Below are 18,296 nucleotides of genomic sequence, written 5' to 3'. Positions count from 1 at the left end.
TAGATTTTTGAATTGTTTGCAAAACATTTTAGAAAAAAATGTGATTTCTTCTGACAAAAGTCTGATTTTTTTTTTTCGAAAGTCCACATATTTTAGAAAGAATCACGAATTAGAAAAAAATTCATCCATTTCCAAAAAGTTCACCTAATCTAAAGAAATTCATCAATTTTTAGAAAAGTCCAGAAAATCTGAATAGGGTTAATCGATTTTGAACAAAAAGTTCATCGATTCACAAAAAGAGTATCGATTTTCAAAAAAATTCATTGATTTTACAAAATCAATTTTGAAAAATAGTTCACAAATTTGAAAAAAGTTCATCAATTTTTGGAAAAAGTATATCAATTTTGAAAAACAGTTCATCGATATTGGAAAAAAAATTCATCGAATTAGGAAAAAGTTCATCAAATTTGAAAAAACTTCATCAATTTTGGAGAAAAGTTCATCCAATTCAAAATAAGTTCATCGAGTTTGGAAAAAATTCATCGATTTTGAAAAATAGTACATTCAAGTGAACAAAAGAAAAAACACCGAAAAAAACCGTTCCAAACAAAATGTCGAATTTAAAAAAATAATCACGAATTGTAAAAAGTTCACGCATTGAGTAAAGGAAAAAAGATACACAAAATGAGAAAAGAAAAGTAAAAAAACCCGTTCTAGGAAAAGAAACCGGGATTCCGCGACCTTTAAAAAGAATAAATAAAACAAAAGAAGTGTCTAGACACATTGGTCGGCTTGTCGTAGTGGTTCGGGCACTGCTCTCTGAACGTGAAGATCCTGGGCTCAAACCCTGCCTCAAACACACTGGCCCGGCGCAGCGGGGGGGTGTGCGACCGATTGCGCATAGTACTGTATCGGGCGCAGAAGGCACCAAATAGGGTTTGGGGCTGCGCCCTGGCGCGGCCGGGGGCAGGGGCCAAGCGGACAACTTAGAGCATCTCTCGCACACCCCATTTTTCCCGAAAAGGAGGTTATCCCCCGGCCTCTGCATCAGAACGATGCATGCGACCAATTTACTAATAAGCGAAAAGTTTAACAAAGTCTCTCGGTCTCAAAAGGTAAAAATGCTCACAAAGAGCTAAAAACAGGGAAACGGGATAGCCACAACCGGTTGAAGATAGCCCGTGCTACCGTCTCCCAGCGGATAGACCCAATAACCATATGCTCCCTGGCATCCATCGGAGTGAGTAGCGACCATGTACGGATCAACGTAGTGGCCTAGAAGATAACCTGCAAGAAATGAATATTTGTTGTTCTGTTAAAAACCAAATCGTTCATGCAGTTCCATATAGCCCAAAGCACATACGTCTATACCAATGTATCTCGTTCTTTCTACGTCAACTCCATTTAGCCACATCCCAAATAACGTGCGGATGCTAGTAGGAGGAGCAATGATAAACGCTATATTGACAGACCACCATAAAATTTTGGCCATTGGGCACTCAAGAAAGAGGTGTTTAATCGATTCATCACGATCACAGAAGCTACATCTTCGAGATCCTGACTAGTTACGTTTTGCCAAATTGTCCTTAGTGAGAATGACTTATTTGTGGACAAACCACATGAACACTTTAATTCTTAAGGGCACTTTGACTTTACAAATATGTACAGACTGAGGGATAGAGGCCGAGTTGATAATATCCAAATACATGGGTTTTACCGAAAACACTCCATTCTTGTTAGTTTCTAGTGCAACTAATCTGGCTGTTGAGAAAGGTGGACATCCATCAATCTTCCCACAAGATGTAGCCAAACTTCGCAACAGTTTCCCGCTAAAGTCCTTTTGAATTGAATATTTAGAGGATTAGACTGTAGTATTGTTGCAACATAAGCGTCTCTACGCTGAACAATATTATATAGAGAAGGATATTGGATAGCTAGAGGCGTCTCCCCTAGCCACGTATCCTCCCAGAATCTCGTGGAGGTACCATTACCAACGATAAACATTGACCTGTGGAAGAAGGCTGATTTCACTCTCATCGGTCCTTTCCAAAAAGGGCGAATTGGTTGGTTTGTCCGTCACCTGTGATAAGGTCTTAGAACGAAGGTACTTATTACGCAAAATCTGGACTCATGTGGCATCGGTCTCTACAGATAACTTGTAAAGCCATTTACCGAGTAAGCACCTGTTCTTCACCTCTAAATTTTCAATGCCCATACCACCTTGGTTTTTGGCATACAAATAGTATCCCATTTAGCAAGTTTGTATTTCCGTTTTAGCTCATCACTTTGCTAGAAAAAAACGCAATCGATAGAAGTCCAATCTTTTCCGTACCCCTACTGGTACCTCAAAGAAGGACAAGAGAAACATCGGCATACTCATGAGCACCGAATTAATGAGAATTAGTCGGCCTCCATATGACATAAGTTTTCCCTTCTAGTAACTTAGTTTATTTTCAAATCGATCTTCAATGCACTTACATTCTTTTTTAGAGAGCTTGCGATGGTGAATCGGTATGCCCAGATATGTGAAAGGCAGCGAGCCCAACCCAGATCCAAACAGTTGTTTTTAAGCTTCGTGTTCGTCTTTAGCTCTCCCAAAGTAAACCAAATCACTTTTATAGAAGTTAATCTTTAACCCCGACAATTGCTCGAATAAGCATAACACAAGCTTTATATTTCTTGCTTTCGCCAAATCATGCTCCATGAAGATGATAGTATCATCTGCGTACTGTGGAATGGACACTCCACCATCCACTAGATGTGGGACGAGACCACCTACTTGGCCATTTTCTTTAGCTCTTCCTATCAGAATTGTCAACATGTCTACCACTATGTTGAACAAGATAGGTGACATCGGGTCTCCCTGTCTTAGACATTTGTGTGTCTGAAAATAACGACCTATATCATCATTACCTTTTATTCCGACACTGGCTTTTGCGTGAAAGAATCTACCTACTTTCTTCAGGATTGATTGAACCCTTTCATTCGCAAGGCCTGCTAAAGAAATGGTCACTTAACATTGTCGTACGCTTTCTCAAAATCCACCTTAAAACCACCCCATCTAGTTTTTTTGAGTGGATCTCATGGAGCGTTTCATGAAGGACCACAACCCCTTCAAGGATGTTTCTGTCCAGCATGAACGCTGTTTGAGATGGTTGTACCACAGAGTGTGCAATCTATGTCAGCCTGTTAGTCCCCACCCTGGTGAAGATTTTAAAACTGACGTTAAGAAGACATATCGATCGGAACTGCTCAATCCGAACCGCCTCTATCTTCTTCGGGAGCAAAGTTATCGTTCCAAAATTTAAGCGAAGTAGCTGCAAATGCCCAGAAAACAAATCATGGAACATTGGAAGCAAATCACCCTTAATAATATGCCAGCACCTTTTATAAAACTCTGCCGGAAAGAAAAGGGGGAATGATATGTCTCCAACGTATCTATAATTTTTTATTGTTCCATGCTATTATATTACCTGTTTTGGCTGTTTAATGGGCTTTACTAAGCACTTTTATATTATATTTGGGACTTACCTTTTAACCAGAGGCCTAGCCCAAATTCCTATTTTTTTGCCTATTTCAGTGTTTCACAGAAAATGAATATCAAAAGGAGTTCAAACGGAATGAAACCTTCGGGAGAGTTATTTTTGGAACAAATGCAATCCAGGAGACTTGGAGTGGACGTCAAGAAACAAACGAGGCGACCACGAGGCAGGGAGGCGCGCCCCGGGGGGTGGGCACGCCCCCCCCCCCCCCTCGTGGCTCCCCTGACCGACTTCCTTCACCTATATATACTTACATACCCTGAAAACATCCAGGAGCACCATGAAACCCTATTTCCACCGCCGCAACCTTCTGTACCTGTGAGATCCCATCTTGGGGCCTTTTTTGGCGCTCCGTCGGAAGGGGAATCGATCATGGAGGGCTTCTACATCAACGCCATAGCCTCTCCGATGAAGTGTGAGTAGTTTACCACAGACCTTCGGGCCATAGTTATTAGCTAGATGGCTTCTTCTCTCTCTTTGTTTCTCAATACAAAGTTCTCCTCGATCTTCTTGGAGATCTATTCGATGTAATTCTTTTTGCAGTGTGTTTGTCGAGATCCGATGAATTATGGGTTTATGATGAAGATTATCTATGAAAAATATTTGAATCTCCTCTGAATTCTTCTTTGTATGATTTGTTACCTTTGCAAGTCTCTTCGAATTATCAGTTTGGTTTGGCCTACTAGATTGATCTTTCTTGCAATGGAAGAAGTGCTTAGCTTTGGGTTCAATCTTGCGGTGTCCTTTCCCAGTGACAGCAGGGGCAGCAAGGCACGTATTGTATTGTTGCCATCGAGGATAAAAAGATGGGGTTTATGTCATATTGCTTGAGTTTATCCCTCTACATCATGTCATCTTGCCTAATGCGTTACTCTGTTCTTATGAACTTAATACTCTAGATGCATGCTGCATAGCGGTCGATGTGTGGAGTAATAGTAGTAGATGCAGAATCGTTTCGGTCTACTTGTCGCGGACGTGATGCCTATATACATGATCATGCCTAGATATTCTCATAACTATGCACTTTTCTATCAATTGCTTGACAGTAATTTGTTCACCCACCGTAATACTTATGCTATCTTGAGAGAAGCCACTAGTGAAACCTATGGCCCTGGGGTCTATTTTTTATCATATAAGTTTCCGATCTATTTTATTTTGCAATCTTTAATTTCTAATCTATATCATAAAAATACCAAAAATATGTATCTTATTATTATCTCTATCAGATCTCAATTTTGCAAGTAGCCGTGAAGGGATTGACAACCCCTTTATCGCGTTGGTTGCAAGGTTCTTATTTGTTTGTGTAGGTACGAGGGGTTTGCGTGTAGCCTCCTACTGGATTGATACCTTGGTTCTCAAAACTGAGGGAAATACTTACGCTACTTTGCTGCATCACCCTTTCCTCTTCAAGGGAAAACCAACTCAGTGCTCAAGATGTAGCAACAAGGATTTCTGGCGCCGTTGACGGAGAGGTCTACGCACAAGTCAAGATATACCAAGTACCCATCACAAACTCTTATCCCTCGTATTACATTATTTTCCATTTGCCTCTCGTTTTCATCTCCCCCACTTCACCCTTACCGTTTTTTTCGCCCTCTCTTTCCCGTTTGCCTCTTTTTTGCTTGCCTCTTGTGTGCTTGTGTGTTGGATTGTTTGTCACGATGGCTCAAGATAATACTAAATTTTGTGATTTTTCCAATACCAACAACATTGATTTTCTTAACACTCCGATTGCTCCTCTTACCGATGCTAAATCTTGTGAAATTAATGTTGCTTTGTTGAATCTTGTCATGAAAGGTCAATTCTCTGGACTTCCTAGTGAAGATGCCGCTACTCATCTAAACAACTTTGTTGATTTGTGTGATATGCAAAAGAAGAAAGACGTGGATAATGATATTGTGAAATTGAAGTTATTTCCGTTTTTGCTTAGAGATCGTGCTAAAACTTGGTTTTCGTCTTTGCCTAAAAATAGTATTGATTCATGGAATAAGTGCAAAGATGCTTTTATCTCTAAGTATTTTCCTCCCGCTAAGATCATCTCTCTTAGAAATGATATTATGAATTTTAAGCAACTTGATCATGAACATGTTGCACAATCTTGGGAGAGGATGAAATTAATGATTCGCAATTGCCCTACTCATGGATTAAATGGATGACCATACAAAAATTTTATGTCGGGTTGAATTTTGCTTCTAGAAATCTTTTAGATTCGGCCATGGGAGGCACTTTTATGGAAATCAATTTAGGAGAAGCTACTAAACTCCTAGATAATATTATGGTTAATTATTCTCAATGGCACACCAAAAGATCTACTAGTAAAAAGGTTCATGCGATAGAAGAAATTAATGTTTTGAGTGGAAAGATGGATGAACTTATGAAATTGTTTGCTATTAAGAGTGCTCCTATTGATCGTAATGATATGCCTTGTCTACTTTGATTGAGAATAATAATGAATCTATGGATGTGAATTTTGTTGGTAGGAATAATTTTGGTAACAATCCTTATAGAGGAAACTTTAATCCTAGGCCGTTTCCTAGTAATTCCTCTAATAATTATGGTAATTCCTACAACAACTCTTATAGAAATTTTAATAAGATGCCCTATGATTTTGAGATTAGTGTCAAAGAATTTATGATCTCTCAAAAGAATTTCAATGCTTTGCTTGAAGAAAAATTGCCTAAGATTGATAAATTGGCTAGGAACATGGATAGAATTTCTCTTGATGTTGATTCTTTGAAACTTAGATCTATTCCACCTAAGCATGATATCAATGAGTCTCTCAAAGCTATGAGAATTTCCGTTGATGAGTGCAAAGAAAGAACCGCTAGGATGCGTGCTAAGAAAGATTGCTTTGTAAAGGTGTGTTCTCTAGTTTTCATGATAATAATGATGAAGATCTAAAAGTGATTGATATGTCTCCTATTAAATCTTTGTTTTGCAATATGAATCTTAATAATGATGGGACTGGAGATGAGTCAACTTTAGTTAAAAGGCGTCCCAATGATTCGGAGTTTTTAGATCTTGATGCAAAAATTGGTAAAAGAGGGATTGAAGAGGTCAAAACTTTACATAGCAATAAACCCAGTATTTTGGATTCCAAGGAATTTGATTATGATAATTGTTCTTTAATAGATTGTATTTCCTTGTTGCAATCCGTGTTAAATTCTCCTCATGCTTATAGTGAAAATAAAGCTTTTACTAAACATATCATTGATGCTTTAATGCAATCTTATGAAGAAAAACTTGAATTAGAAGTTTCTATCCCTAGAAAACTTTATGATGAGTGGGAACCTACTATTAAAATTAAAATTAAAGATCATGAATGCTATGCTTTGTGTGATTTGGGTGCTAGTGTTTCCACGATTCCAAAAACTTTGTGTGATGTGTTAGGTTTCCGTGAATTTCATGATTGCTCTTTAAACTTGCACCTTGCGGATTCCACTATTAAGAAACCTATGGGAAGGATTAATGATGTTCTTATTGTTGCAAATATGAATTATGTGCCCGTAGATTTTATTGTTATTGATATAGATTGCAATCTTTCATGTCCTATTATTCTTGGTAGACTTTTCCTTAGAACGATTAGTGCAATTATTGATACGAGGAAGGAAATATTAGATTCCAATTTCCATTAAGGAAAGGCATGGAACACTTTACTAGGAAGAAAATCAAATTACCTTATGAATCTATTACGAGAGCCACTTATGAATTGAATACCAAAGATGGCAATACTTAGATCTATTCTCGCTTTTATGCCTAGCTAGGGGCGTTAAATGATAGCGCTTGTTGGGAGGGAACCCAATTTTATTTTTGTTCTTTACTTCTTAGTCCTGTTTAGTATTAAATAATTCATCTAGCTTCTATTTAGATGTGGTTTTATGTTTTAATTAGTGTTTGTGCCAACTAGAACCTATAGGATCATCTTGGGTGATAGTTAATGTGATCTTGCTGAAAAACAGAAACTTTTGCACGCATGAGAATAATTTTAATAAATCACAGTGACGTGATTTTTAGTTGATTATTTTTGAAGAAGATTAATAGACAAATTTCCTAGGACTTCCTATTTTTGTAGAAGTTTTAAGGTTCCATAAGTATTCTAAAGTTACAGATTATAATACAGACTGTTCTGTTTTTGACAGATTCTGTTTTTCGTGTGTTGTTTGCTTATTTTGATGAATCTATGGCTAGTATCGGGGGGTATGAACCATAGAGAAGTTGGAATACAGTAGTTTTAAAACCAATATAAATAAAGAATGAGTTAATTACAGTACTTTAAAGTGGTGATTTGCTTTCTTGCACTAACGGAGCTTACGAGTTTTCTTTTGAGTTTTGTGTTGTGAAGTTTTCAAGTTTTGGGTAAAGATTTGATGGATTATGGAATAAGGAGTGGAAAGAGCCTAAGCTTGGGGATGCCCAAGGCACCCCAAGGTAAAATTCAAGGACAACCAAAAGTCTAAGCTTGGGGATGCCCCGGAAGGCATCCCCTCTTTCGTCTTCGTCTATCGGTAACTTTACTTGAGGCTATATATTTATTCACCACATGATATGTGTTTTGCTGGGAGCATCGTGTATGATTTGAGTCTTTGCTTTTTAGTTTACCACAATCATCCTTGCTGTACACACCTTTTGGGAGAGACACACATGAATTTGAATTTATTAGAATACTCTATGTGCTTCACTTATATCTTTTGAGCTAGACAGTTTTGCTCTAGTACTTCACTTATATCTTTATAGAGCACGGCGGTGGTTTTATTGTGTAGAAATTATTGATCTCTCATGCTTAACTTATATTATTTTGAGAGTGTTTTAGAACAGCATGGTATTTGCTTTGGTTATAAAATTAGTCCTAATTTTTGATGGGCATCCAAGTTGGGTATAATAAAAACTATCATATAGAGTGCATTGAATACTATGAGAAATTTGATACTTGATAATTGTTTTGAGATATAAAGGTGGTAATGTTAGAGTCATGCTAGTTGGGTAATAAATTGAGAAATACTTGTGTTAAAGTTGGCAAGTCCCATAGCATGCACGTATGGTAAAAGTTGTGTGACAAATTTGAAGCATAGGGTGTTCTTTTGATTGCCTTCCTTATGAGTGGAGGTCGGGATCGCGCGATGGTTAACTCCTACCAACCCTTCCCCTAGGAGCATGCATAGTAGTACTTTGCTTCGAGGGCTAATAAACTTTTGCAATAAGTATATGAGTTCTTTATGACTAATGTGAGTCCATGGATTATACCCACTCTTACCCTTCCGCAATTTGCTAGCCTCTACGGTACCGTGCATTGCCCTTTCTCACCTTGAGAGTTGGTGCAAACTTTCCGGTGCATCCAAACCCCGTGATACGATATGCTCTATCACACATAAACCTCCTTATATCTTCCTGAAAACAGCCACCATACCTACCTATTATGGCATTTCCATAGCCATTCTGAGATATATTGCCATGCAACTTTCCACGGTTCCGTTTATTATGACACGCTCCATCATTGTCATATTGCTTTTGCATGATCATGTAGTTGACATAGTATTTGTGGCAAAGCCACCTTTATAATTCTTTCATACATGTCGCTCTTGATTCATTGCATATCCTGGTACACCGTCGAGGCATTCACATAGAGTCATATTTTGTCCAAAGTATTGAGTTGTAATTTTTGAGTTGTAAATAAATAAAAGTGTGATGATCTTCATTATTAGAGCATTGTCCCAAGTGAGGAATGGATGATGGAGACTATGATTCACCCACAAGTCGGGATGAGACTCCGAACTTTATGAAAAATAAAAGAGGCCAAATAAGCCCAAATAAAAAAAGAGGACAAAGAAGACAACCAAAAAAAGAAAAAAAAATGAGACAAAAGAGAGAAGGGACAATGTTACTATCCTTTTTCCACACTTGTGCTTCAAAGTAGCACCATGATCTTCATGATAGAGAGTTGTGACGCCCCCGATTCAATCGTACACTAATCATACATGCAAATGTGTACGATCAAGATCAGGGACTCACGGGAAGATATCACAACACAACTCTAGACACAAATTAAAATAATACAAGCTTTATATTACAAGCCAGGGGCCTCAAGGGCTCGAATACAAACGAGTCAGCGGAAGCAACAATATCTGAGTACAGACATAAGTTAAACAAGTCTGCCTTAAGAAGGCTAGCACAAAAGCAACATCAATGGAAGAGGCAAGGCCTCCTGCCTGGGAGCCTCCTAACTACTCCTGGTCATCGGCGTCCGTCACGTGGTAGTAGGCACCCTCGGGGTAGTAGTAGTCGTCAGTGGTAGCTTCTGGATCCTGGGCTCCACCATCTGGTTGCAGCATCCGAGAAGAATGGAAAGAGGTGGAAAAAGGGGAGCAAAGCAACCGTGAGTACTCATCCAAAGTACTCGCAAGCAAGGATCTACACTACATATGCATCGGTATCAATGAAATGGGTAGTATCTGTGGACTGAACTGCAGAATGCCAGAAGAGAAGGGGAAAGCCTAGCCTATAAAAGACTAGCATCTTCAGGTAGCTCCAAGCATCTTGCAGCATTCAGAAGAGTATAGAATAGCAGTTTATATTTAGCAAACATGTTGTATCATTAACACCCAGAGATCACTTCCTTGACTCCCTGCGAGGAAACAATCCCGGAGCTATCATTTCCATTACATGCCTCAGCATTCAGTATCCAATTCTAGTTGTATCGATCGGGATACAACTCTGAGTGTCCGTTATCGTAGGGCAGGCTATCGATAGATGTTTTCTTCCCTACAGGGGTGCACCAACTTACCCAACACGCTCGATCAACTCCGGCCGGACACACCATCAGGTCATGACCGGCCTCGGCCGATCAACACACAATAGAGAGGCCAGCACGCCCGTCTACATCCTAAATGTGAAGGGGTCATGGGCCAATCGCCCTTTGCAATCCTGCGCGTTGCGAGGGCGGCCGGTGAGCAGACCTGGCAACCTCCTTTAAATAAGGCAGGTGCTTACGCAGTCCAACCCGGCGCGCACTGCTCCATCGCTGACATTAGTGAGCTTTCGGCTGATACATACGATGCAGAGTGCCCATACTTATTCCAGCGTGGTGGTTAGTGCTATCAGGCTAGAGGCCCCTCAGATCAAATATCCAAAACGTTAATGTGTTGGTAGTGCGGTCACGAGCAGAGACTCATGAAAGATGTGACCCCATCGCCCTGTCTCGAGGACTTGCGTCAAGGGCTAAGAATGCCCAGCCATGCCTCGTATTCAACTCTCAGGTACCCTCCAGGTTAACCCGTCTCCACATCACTCGCGGTACCCCTCGGAGTCAACCCGCCTTTCCATGTAACAGTTGTAAAGTCCAAGTATCCGTCTGTCCAAACACCAAGGGGAAACCTAAGGAACCACCCTCGGTGGATTCCACTCGATGTAATCATCAAGGTGAACGTAAGAGGAACCACCTCGAGGTTCACACTTGAGGGGTTGCACGACAGAGTCGTATCGAAAGTGGTTAAGTAGGAAATCACCCTTGATGACCACAACCGTATAGCTACACTATAGAGATCTCATCAGGAGTGATGTATGAGGTACCACCCTCGGCACTCGATGGTAACTCTGCAGACTCGAGCAACAAAAGGGGCGTGATGTGATGTGAGGTGTCGGGCTCTGATCGTCGATCACGTTGATCGAGTTGTCAATGATGAAGCAGGGGCAACAAGGATAGGGTGGGGGTCACTGATGGATCACTAACCAAACTATACTAAGCAGTTTAGGATAAGCAGGTAGGTAACAACAAGCAGGTTACAAAAGTAGGCTATGCATCAGAATAGGAGCAATCAATTACACTAGCTAAATCTAATGCAAGCATGAGAGAATGGAATGGGCGATATCGGGATGATCAAAGGGGGTGAGGGAGTCCTGGATTAGGGGGTCCTCGGTCAGCCAGACTATATGCTTATGCCGGACTATTGAACTATGAAGCTACAAGATTGAAGACTTCATGCCGTGTCCGGGTGGGACTCTCCTTTGTGTGGAAGGCAAGCTTGGCAATTCGGATATGTAGATTTCCTTCTCTGTAACCGACTCTGTGTAATCCTAGCCCCCTCCAGTGTCTATATAAACTGGAGGGTTTAGTCCGTTGGACAACAATAATCATAATCATAGGCTAGATTCTAGGGTTTAGCCTCTACGATCTCGTGGTAGATCTACTCTTGTAATACTCATATCATCAAGATCAATCAAGTAGGAAGTAGGATATTACCTCCATAGAGAGGGCCCGAACCTGGGTAAACATTGTGTCCCCCGCCTCCTCTTACCATTAGCCTCAGACGCACAGTTCGGGACCCCCTACCCAAGATCCGCCGGTTTTGACACCGACATTGGTGCTTTCATTGAGAGTTCCATTGTGTCATCACGGTAAGGCTTGATGGCTCCTTCAATCATCTACAACGATGCGATCCAGGGTGAGGTTTTCCACCCCGGACAGATCTTCCTATTCGGCAGCTTCGCACTGCGGGCCAACTCGCTTGGCCATCTGGAGCAGATCGATAGTTACGCCCCTGGCCATCAGGTCAGGTTTGGAAACCTGAACTACACCACCGACATCCGCGGAGACTTGATCTTTGACGGATTCGAGCCCATGACAGGTGCACCGTACAGTCACGATGAGCATGACTTAGATCTGCCATCGGACGGTGTTCAGGAGATCGCACCTGCAGCTGCCCCGGCTCTAAATCCGGAGCAGATCGTGCCATCCGAGGATGGGTGGATGGACCCCGCCATGGAGGCCGCACACTCAGCGGCGCTAGAGCCGAACACAGGTCTCACTTCCAAGGAGACCTGTATCCTCGGACCCTCGGACTCATCTCCGGCCATAGGCTCCAAACCGCGTGCATCCGTGCCCATCGAATCTGACTGGGAACCGATCATGGAGTTTAGCTCCGTAGATATCTTTCAGCACTCACCCTTGGGCGACGCGCTAAACTCATTAAAATTTCTCTCCCTGTCAGGAGACTCTTGGCCAAACTATGTCCGGCTTGACTGGGAAGCGGACGACGAATAAATTCGTTACCCACCCACCACCCACTTAATAGCCACTGTCGACAATTTAACCGACATGCTTGATTTCGACTCCGAAGACATCGACGGTATGGACAACGATGTCGGAGAAAAACAGGAACCACCGCCCACAGGGCACTGGACAGCCACCTCATCATATGATATATATATGGTGGACACACCCAAAGAAAGCAACGGCGATGAGGCAACAGAGGATAATCCCCTGGAGAAGCAATCTAAGCGCCGGCGTCAGCGGCACCGCTCTAAGCCCCGCCTCAGAGGATGACAATTACATGCCCCTCTCTGAAGACGAGGTGAGCCTCGGCGATGAAGAATTTATCGTGCCTGAGGATCCCGTCGAGCAGGAGCGCTTCAAGCGCCGACTTATAGCCACTGCTAAAAGCTTGAAGAAAAAACAGCAGCAGCTTCAAGCTGATCAAGATCTGCTAACTGATAGATGGACTGAGGTCCTGGCTGCCGAGGAATATGGGCTCAAGCACCCAACCCAAAAGCTACCCGAGGCGCAGGTTGTTACCTCAATTCGAGGATGAGGCACTAGAGCCCACACTACCAGCGCAGGATGCGGCTGACCAGCCACCTCGTGGCCGAGACAAAGCGGCATATCATCCCGAACACCATCCCACACCCCGTCGCCAAACAAATAAAAACATGAAGGCCCGGGGCCACACGCAGGACCTATGAGACGAATTGGAAAACAAAGCAGGAGAGTCAAGTTCGATCTACGGATCACGGGGGCGCGCCCCAATGCGTGACGATGACCACCACGCCGGATATACTAAATACAAATCCGGCCGGGCCGAATACAGCAGACCAGACTCATCTGAACTGTGTCGTGATGTAGCCCGGCATAGAGGCGCCGCACACCCCCTATGCTTCACTAACGAAGTAATGGAGAATAAATTCCCAGAAGGGTTTAAGCCCGTGAACATCGAGCCATATGATGGAACTACAGACCCCGCGGTATGGATAGAAGATTTCCTTCTCCACATTCACATGGCCCGCGGCGACGATCTACACGCCATCAAGTACCTCCCACTAAAGCTCAAGGTACCGGCTCGGCATTGGCTGAATAGTCTGCCGGCAAACTCCATTGGCAGTTGGGAGAACCTGGAAGACGCATTCCTTGACAACTTCCAAGGCACTTATGTGCGACCCGGGATGCTGATGACTTAAGTCACATAATCCAACGGCCCAGAGAGTCAGCCAGGAAATTTTGGACTCGGTTCCTAACTAAAAAGAACCAAATTGTCAACTGTCCAGATGTTGAAGCCCTAGCGGCCTTTAAGAACAACATCTGTGACGAGTGGTTTGCCCGACACCTCAGCCAAGAGAAGCCGAAATCCATGGCAGCCCTCACGACACTCATGACCCACTTTTGTGTGGGCGAGGACAGCTGGTTGGCTCGTGGCAACAGCACATCAGGAAATCCTGGCTCTTCGGACGCCAGAGATAGCAATGGCAAGCCTCGGCGGAACAGACACAAGCGTCGCAATACTGGCCATAACGCCGAAGACATGGCCATCAATGCTGGATTCAGTGGCTCCATGTCCAGTCAGCGGAAGAAGCCGTTTAAAAGAAACAATCCAGGCCCGTCCAGTCTGGACCGCATACTTGATCGCTCATGTCAAATCCATGGCATCCCCGATAAACCAGCCAACCACACCAACAGAGAATGTTGGGTATTCAAGCAGGCCGGCAAGTTAAATGCCAAAAACAAGGAAAAGGGGCTGCATAGTGATGACGACAAGGAGCCCCGGCCGCCGAACACAGGAGGACAGAAGAAATTTCCTGCCCAAGTAAAAACGGTAAATATGATATACGCCACCCATATTCCCAAGCGGGAGCGGAAGCGCGCACTAAGGGACGTCTACGCAATGGAGCCAGTCACCCCAAAGTTCAACCCATGGTCTTCTTGTCAGATCACCTTTGATCGCAGGGACCATCCGACCAGTATCCGTCATGGCGGTTCGGCCGCACTGGTCCTTGACCCTATCATTGACGGATTCCACCTCACACGAGTCCTCATGGACGGTGGCAGCACCCTAAACCTGCTCTATCAGGATACAGTGCGCAAAATGGGCATCGATCCCTCAAGGATGAAACCCACCAAAACCACCTTTAAAGGTGTAATACCAGGTGTAGAGGCCTGTTGCACGGGCTCAATCACACCGGAAGTAGTCTTCGGATCTCCGGACAACTTCCGAAGTGAGGAGTTAATCTTTGATATCGTCACCTTTCGCAGTGGTTACCATGCACTGCTAGGATGAACCGCATTTGCTCGATTCAATGCGGTGCCACACTACGCCTATCTCAAGCTCAGGATGCCCAGACCTCGCGGTGTTATAACAGTCAATGGAAATACAGAGCGCTCCCTCTGTACGGAGGAGCACACTGTGGCCCTTACAGCAGAAGTACAGAGCAGCCTCCTTAGGCAGACCCTCAATTCGGCAATAAAGCCCCCGGACACCATCAAGCGAGTCCGGAGTACTCTGCAACAGGATCGTCCGGCCCGTCCAGAGCTCTCCTAGCAATTCGGCCTCCATCCCAGTCCCAGTTAAGCGGTGAAATTTGTGTCGCACGCACATAATTACGCACTTAAAATACCATGGGCATAGGCGGAGGCACAGTCAAAATGCGGTCCACAATGCGGCTCAACCGCCCCAGGACCCGTATACCTTCACCCTTTTCTTTCTTTCAGGTCGCTATCTTCTTGAGACTCTTCTGATAACCTGATTATCGGACCCATCACGGGACGGAAACACCAAGAAGGCAAGGAGCTTTGACGTACGAGGGAATCCCCAGGTGGTCTCTGATAACGATCGCTATACCTGTTTTACATACCCACACACAGCTCGCTCTTGGTTAGGACATCTCAAATAGTCCTATTTTGCTTATCGGATTACTTGTATACATGCGCCTTGACGTATCATTCAAATAAACAATGTACAACGTCGGCTTATTATTACATTTCTTTTTCTTTTTCCTTGACTGTTTATTTATTACAAATTGCACCCGTACATTTTGGTATGTTCAGTTCGCCAGGGGCTTCAGTATACCCCATAACACGGCAAGAAAAGTCCGAACACTTTCGACAGTGCGGCACCCTGAACTTATAGCATTATATGTATCAGCTCTGAATCATGTCTTGGGTCAATAGTTGGGTTGCCCTCCTCCCATGTTTTGCTGCCTTACGTTCCGCTATATCGGCTAAGGCGGCACAGGGAGAACTACTGCGATTGTGTCCCGGTTCTTTCGGATGAGCACCTCAGTAGAGAAAACCAAAAACTGACTATCATGATGCGGCGAGAGCTGGTCGCTGTTCGAGAGGTTTCAAATCCTTAAAGATTTTTTCCGCTTTGGGTGAGGAATCGGTCTTTGTCCGATTTAGGCGTGTATAGCGCCCCAAGTTCGGCCTTCCGAATACCAGGGGCTACGCCAAAATTTAGAATTATAGAACTTCTATGGCTAAGTGAGGGTGATAAAGTTGTATAGTCCGATTGCCTTGTTCGTTGCGCTAAACACCTTCTTAAACGACCAAAAATTTGGATAAAGAGTGTTTAGATATATCCCGAACACCCCTGTACTAGTTACATGGGGGCAGAAGCCGACGACTGGCCAACTCTCAGATTTTGTAAGCGGCTGCGCAGAAGGTAAAATTTTAAATCAACAAGCGTTATATTGCGCAAATGAACTTGTTTTCATATTACAGGATAAAATGAGTACATTCACTCAAAGATTACATCCTTAGCACATTGCTCCGCCACAAGGCAGGAGCCCTTCAGGACACTGTCATAATATTTTTCGGGATGGCGGTGCTCCTTGCCCTTCGGTGGCCCCTCCGTCATCAGCTTCTCGGCATCCATCTTCGCTCAGTGCACTTTCGCGCGGGCGAAGGCCATGCGCGCACCTTCAATGCAAACTGACCGCTTTATGACCTCAAGCCGCAGGCAGGCATTCACAAGCCGCTTCACCAGGCTGAAGTAGCTGCTGGGCAAGGGCTCGGCAGGCCACAGCCGAACTATGAGGTCCTTCATGGCCAGTTCATCCGCCTTGTGCAGTTCGACCAGTTGCTTCAGCTGGTCACTCAAGGGCATCGGATGTTCTATCCCAAGATACTGAGACCAGAACAACTTCTCCGTTGAGCTCCCTTCTTCAGCTCGGTAGAACTCTGCGGCATAAGATATGTTGCGCGGTAGATCTGCGAACGCTCCTGGAGAGCTCCAAATTCAGGTAAGCAAAAGGAAAGTCTCCATCACATGCTTGCTTTGCATAATGATTGCCTTACCCGCCTCAATCTTCTTGACCGCCTAAATCTCTTGGAGGGCCTTTTGGGCTTTGGCTTTGGCGTCTTGCATGCTCTGGAGGGCCTTAGCAAGCTCGGACTCTTGAGTCTTAGAGTCACGCTCCAAGGACTCATATTTCTGGACGAAATCTTGGAGCTCTTGTTGGACCTCGTTGACCCGGGCCTCTTGATTCTCGCGCTCGGCGCGTTCCTTGGCCGCTTTGTTTTCGGCCTCGGTCAGCGCCTTCTTAAGGGCCGCCACTTCGGTCGTGGCCCCTATTAAAGTTCATGACGCCTCTATTAGCAGAAACCATTTTTCCTTTACAAATATACAGACGGGGTATTGTGTACCTTTGTTTTCCTCGAACTACCTCTTCACGAGGCTGACTCTCCCTCGGTCCGCTCCAGGTCCCGCTTCAGTCCGGAGACCTCCGCAGTACGAGCGGCAGTGGCCAGCAGCGACGCCTACTTATTGACATAGACATATTCTTGTTAGACTCCTACAAATGTTATTTGATCCTCTGTTCGGCTTTTCTTTCCGAACACCAAACAGAGCATCAGGGGCTATTGTCCATACTATGATATTTCCTTACAATTTTATTACTTACCTCAAAGCCTGTTAGGAGGCTAGCGCAGGCTTTGGTCAATCCTCTTTTGGCGGACCGGACCTTCTCAATCACCGTACTCATAAGAGTATGGTGTTCTTCATCAATGGAAGCGCCGCGAAGCACTTCCAGCAAGTTGTCCGATGCCTTTGGATGGACAGAGGTCATCGGTCTAGGCGGCTCGCCCTCCTTAGGGAGAGGCTGCCTGCTTGAAACCGGAACCACTTGGGTTTCCGGAGCTGTATTCGGCTGGGGGCCAAACTTGCTGCGGCCCCCGTTATCGGAGTCCATGGGAGTCTTCCCTCCCATGTGCCCGGTGACTGGGATTTCGCCTGGTGACGTTTTTGAAACTGTCTCCCCTTGACCCGGTATCCTTTGAGACAACACCTCGGTGTCGTCCGCGGGCCTGGGGGAGGAGGCTGTTAGGAGTGAATCGTTGTTCATTGCCGACGGGCCCAGAGACCCCTCCGAAGAAGATACATTGATGTGGGATTTGGCCGGACTTCATATGCATGTTTGGCGTGATAAGAAGCAATAAAGAAAAACATACCGGAAGTATTATAGTGTCCGGATACTTACGACTTAGCCAGGGGCTTGTCCGTGGGCTCACACTCCTCACCGTTGTAGGTGGCTCTAGTGGAATGGTCCGGAAGGAAGGTTTTACCCTTCTTGGACACTTCGGCCTCCCCAGACGGGGCGGCCTTCCTCTTCTTCTCCCTCCCCCCCCCCCCCCCCCGGTTGGGGGGATCTCCTTTTCCGCCTCCTCGTCTTCATTGGAGGAGCGCATCTCGGTGTCTTCGGACGTCACGTCCGATGCCACCTTGCGCCGGAGACCTTTCCTGGTCCCCGCGGCCTTCTTCTTGGCCTTCTTCTCCG

The sequence above is a fragment of the Triticum aestivum genome, chromosome 5B (genome assembly GCF_018294505.1).
Source record: "Triticum aestivum cultivar Chinese Spring chromosome 5B, IWGSC CS RefSeq v2.1, whole genome shotgun sequence".
In the NCBI taxonomy this organism is placed as follows: Eukaryota; Viridiplantae; Streptophyta; class Magnoliopsida; order Poales; family Poaceae; genus Triticum; species Triticum aestivum.
The sequence above is the reverse complement of the archived record's forward strand: the minus strand, read 5'-3'. Positions refer to the sequence as shown.